The following is a 4,986-nucleotide window of genomic DNA, read 5'->3' as shown; positions in this document are numbered from 1 at the left end:
TCCTGACATTCTTTCTCCTAAGCGGCCATCAGAAGAAGGTCATCTACGTATTGGAGCAATGTCAGGGCAGGGTACTGAACCCGAAAGTCTGCCAGGTCCTGGTGTAAGGCCTCATCAAAGAGGGTCGGGCTGTTCTTGAACCCCTGGGGAGCCGTGTCCAGCTCAATTGTCCCCAAAGTCCAAGATCTGGGTCCTTCCATTCAAAGGCAAAAAGGGACTGGCTCTCCGGATGCAGCTGCAAGCAGAAGAAGGCATCCTTTAAGTCTAATACGGTATACCAAACGTGGGATGGTGGCAGAGTGCTCAATAAGTTGTAGGGGTTGGGGACCTTGTGGTGTATGTCCTCCACCCTTTTGTTGACCTCCCTCAAATCCTGCACTGGCCGGTAGTCCCCAGTCCCCGGTTTCTTTACTGGTAAAAGGGGGATATTCCATGGTGACTGGCAGGGAGTGAGAATGCCCTGATCCAGCAGTATTTTTATGTGGGGCCTTATGCCTTGATATGCTTCATGGGATTGATTGAAACAGGAGTAGCTGTTGTCTTCAATTGAGTGATAAGTGGAGGTTGTTGTAAAGCCATCCCCATTCCCCCAGTCTCAGCCCATGCCAATGGAAAGTAATTGAGCCAAGGGGCCATGTCAATTGTCTGTTGCCCCGGGGGCTCGTAAAGTCTATATTCATCCTCCAGCTGGAGGGTCAAAATTTGGAGGGGACCTCCATCTGGGCCCATTATCTTAGCCCCTGTGTCCTCGAATGAATTTGGGCCCTTAGCTTGGTGAGGAGGTCCCTACCCAACAAGGGATAGGGACAGTCCGGGACATGCAGAAAGGAATGTGTCACCTTACCAGAAGCCAGCTGAACCTTCTGATTAGTTGTCCATCAATATCTCTTGCCACCAGTGGCTCCTTGGACCCAAGCAGATTGTTCCCTGAGTGGTCAGGACTGAATGCTGGGCCCCAGTGTCTACTAGGAAGGTGACTGGTTGCCCCTGGCATCAAGAGTTATCCTGGGCTCAAGGGGGTGGCTCCTGGCCCTGAGTTCCCTAATCCTCTAAGGTGAGGAGGGAGGTTTGGGGCCTGGGCTTCCTAGGTCCTTTGTTCCTCCTGGAGCAATCCTTAATCCAGTGTCCTCATTCTTTATAATAGGCACTTTGGTCTCTGTCCACCTTGGCCCTAAGTCGTTCTCCCTTCCTGTCTCCCTCTCTATTCTGTCCCTGAACCATGGTGGCCAACACCCCAGTTAATTCCTTGTTTCTCCTCTTGTCTCTTTCTTCCTCCCGATCTTTCATTCTCTGCCATAATCTTTCCTCTTTTTCTTCTGGAGTCTATCTCTTATTGAAAATCTTCTCTGCCTCTTTTAGTAAGTCTTGTATAGTATATCCCTGGAGACCCTCAAGCCTCTGCAATTTGCTTCTAATATCCGGACTAGACTGCCAAATGAAAGACATGGATACACTTGTAGCTTGCCCTGGATCTTCAGTGTCATAGGTGGTATACATCCTATAAGCGTCTTTGAGCCTTTCTACGAAGGCTGAGGGCGTCTCTTCATTTCCCTGTATTACTTGCTTAACCTCGGCCAAATTGGTAGGGCGGCGTGCTGCCCCTCGGAGACCCACGATTAGCAACTGGTGATAGAGGTGTAGATGTCCCCTACCTGCAGCCGTGGTGAAATCCCAGTCAGGTCGCGTCAGAGGGAAGGCCTCGTCAATTTTGTTAGGCAAAAGTGTTGGGCGACTGTTGTCACCTGGGACGTTTTTCTGGGCCTCCAAAAAGACTCTTTGATTTTCCTCTGAGGTCAGCAGGGCTTGCAAGAGTTGCTGGCAATCATCCCAAGAGGGCTGGTGGGTGACTAAAATAGACTCAATCAGGTTAGTCAGCTTTATGGGATCTTTGGAGAATGGGCGGTTATGGTGTTTCTAATAGTATAGATCTGAGGCAGAGAATGGCCAGTATTGCTTTTGGCTGTTTGGGCCCTCTCTCAAGGGTAGGGCATGAGAAGTGGAATCAGAGAGTGGCTCGCGCCTTCCCCGGAGTCTTCCAGCCATGGGTGAAGGGGCTGGGGAGACTTGTGCAGGCTGTCCACCCACCGCTTCAGTCTCTGGCCCATCCGGACTCTCTGGATCCTCTGGATCTGCATAAGGAGGGGGTTCTTCTGATAGAAGGTCAGTGAGGGGAGAGTCAGGGTTCGGAGGGAGGATGGGAGGGGGCGCAGGGGTAGGTTTCGGAGGTTTTTCTTTGGGAATCTTCTCCTTAAGAATGGTGGAATATAGGGAAGAAGAGGGTGGGGCAGGGGAAGGTGCAGGAGGAAGAGGCACAAGCGGTTGGCTCTCTGGAGGAGGGGGAGCCTTAGGGGCTGTAGAGGTAAGTGGAGGTTGGGTTTGTTAGAGATGACAAAAGGCTGGACCCATAGGGGCGGATCACATGCCAAACTTTCCCAGGTAACGATGTAAGCGCGTTGATCTGGGTGTCCATGTGGTCCCGGGCTGAACACTTTTGCCTTAACCTGGGAAATAATATTGAGATTGAAAGTGCCATCTCTTGGCCATTCTGTCCCAACAGTAGGCCACTTAGACTAACAAAAGATCACCCATTTCTTCTTTCGAACATCTACTGACAGGTTGTTGGCTCGGGCGTGGACGTCAGGCCAGTGGTCTAAAGTAAGGCTCAATGGGGTGGTTAGGGTTTGTCCCATCTTCTCGAAGAGAAGGGAACCAAATATAAAAACAACAACAAAGAAAAAAGGACACACAAAGACAAAGACAGAACAAACGCGCAGCGCAGCTCCGGTGTAAAACGAAAGCAAAAACCTAGACGGAGTCTCTGAGGGTCCGGATCCCTCTCCTCCAAATAGAACCACGTATCCTTCGGATACGGGCTGAGCTCCGAAGAATCGGGCTCCAGAAGTCCTTGCAGACTGACTCCGGGGGCTCAGGTAGGCTCCAGAAACCCCTGCGGGCTGACCTCCGAGGGCCTGGGGTCCTTATGTCCATGGAACATCTTCCAGGACTGCCGGGGAGAAGTCCCGGCTCGTCAGCCCCTTCCCTCCGCCAGGTACAGCGCACTCAGACCTGAGTGTATTGAATTCAACAAAGAACACGGAAGACCACTTAACAGAGAACACAGAAGACAACTGAACAAAGAACGCAGAAGACAACTGACTCAGAGCTGGGCAGCTTACCTCCCAATGGTGAGTCGGTGGTCCTTGGGTGGGGGGGTCTCAATTTCCCTGCCAATGCACCAAATGAAAGACCCTCAACGAGGACCTTTTTTCGGGAGGAGACCTCCCCAACGCCAAGGAACAGGCCGAGACCGCACGGATGCAAATCACAAGAGGTTTATTGAGTAGACACCAGTACCTGCAGGCGGCAAGATCTCTCAGAAGACTTGCATGCCAACTGGAGGGCGGACTTTTTATAGAGAAGAGCAAAAAGCAAGTTTACAGAAGTAAAACGTAGTTATCAGAATGAGGCAGGGGGCATGATGGTTTCCTCTCTCAGCATGGATATCTGGAAACAGTCATCCTGTTCCTATCTTATAGATATCCTGTTTTGCAGTCAACCTGCTTTGTTGATGTCCTATCTTATTGATATCCTGCCTTGCAGTCTTCCTATCTCATAGACATCCTGCTCTCTCAAGCACATGGGATGTTCTTAAGCAAACAGGATGTTCCCCTAGGAGCATGCTAACTGTGGGTTTTGAGGAGGGGGTCTGTAGAGTATTTCAGTGGTACAAACCTTTAATCACAGCATCAGAGAGGAATATAAAATGGGAGGAGACAGGTCTCAGCTCAGTTCCATTCAGAGGATTCCTGGAGGCAGGATTGCCATTTTGGTCTGAGGTAGAGGTAAGAGCCAGGGGTTGACTGCTTTGTTTTCTATTCTCCAATAGAATAGAAAACCCAATATTTGTCTCTGGGTTTTTATTATTTGTACTACAGTTCTTTTCCTCTTGAGAAGTCTGGCTAATGTAGTACCTATGATAAATATTGCTTGAAGGCTTTTTATTTCTTTTATATACTGCTCAATCTTGCACTGGATATGAAGGTACAAGCTTTTAACCAGACCACTCAGGAAGTATAAGCAAGTGAACCTTTTTGGGTTCAAAGCCATTTTTATTTGCAATTTAAGTTCCAAGAAAACATGGCAACAGAGGGAAAACTTGTTTTAAAAAAGATTCAGTTTCTCATTTCTTCACATCAAAGTCCAATGACATTCTTCAATATTTATTTCATTAATTTTAATTTTGATACACTTGCTATCTTTCCTCTACCTCAATACCTGCCTTCCACCTACCAATTAGACTGATCAGACATCAAAGACAATCTGAATTTATGTAACATCTGATTTATTTTATGGGACAGTCTGTCATCAAACCACGGTGATTAAAATATCCTTTGTTACGAATATTATCATTCATTAGTTAAGGACAGCACTCACGCCATCAGTGAAGAAAATAATCAACCAAATTAAGTACATAAAATTTACTAATAAACATTTATGCATTTGAGATTGGGAGAATATTTCAGCAAGGCATGAAAAATATTTAGCAGAAAAATATTAAAAGCAAGCCAAGAAAAATGAGTAATATCTAATACCTGTGGGTGTTCGCAGTGGCATTTATAGTCTTGAAATGTCAGCAAAGTACTGTCAACCTTTTCTTTAGCTGTCTGCACTTGGTGTAGACACGTGTGTTTCAACAAGATAAAATAAGTTCCATTTGCCATAGAGAAGTAATGCCTAGGATGCAAGACTAATTTTAGCTAAGTGTTAGAAAGCACCTAGAATTTAATAGCATGTGATTACAACACTCACAAAATTCTGAGAGCTCTGAAAATACAGTTTGCACTGTTGTCTCTTGCTGAGGGGCACGTCATGGTGAAAGATTTTGTAAAAATAGACATTTTTACCTTAGTTTCCCACTGTATTCTTCTCTTAAGTATAAGTGTATAAGTGTTTATTTATTCTCAATATACATTGATTTAGAATGAA

At 46.7% G+C, this 4,986-nt stretch overlaps 1 pseudogene; it reads right to left on the bottom strand.

Moving 5' to 3' along the window:
- Positions 1-1,323: 1,323 nt before the first annotated feature.
- LOC121440545 lies at positions 1,324-2,690 on the bottom strand (annotated as a pseudogene).
- Between the last annotated feature and the right edge of the window lie 2,296 nt (positions 2,691-4,986).

This window comes from Microtus oregoni, unplaced genomic scaffold (genome assembly GCF_018167655.1).
Source record: "Microtus oregoni isolate MIOR12 unplaced genomic scaffold, Mior012 000068F_ref0000429, whole genome shotgun sequence".
NCBI lineage: Eukaryota > Metazoa > Chordata > Mammalia > Rodentia > Cricetidae > Microtus > Microtus oregoni.
Note: the sequence above shows the minus strand (reverse complement) of the source record. Positions and strands in the feature narration are given on the sequence as shown.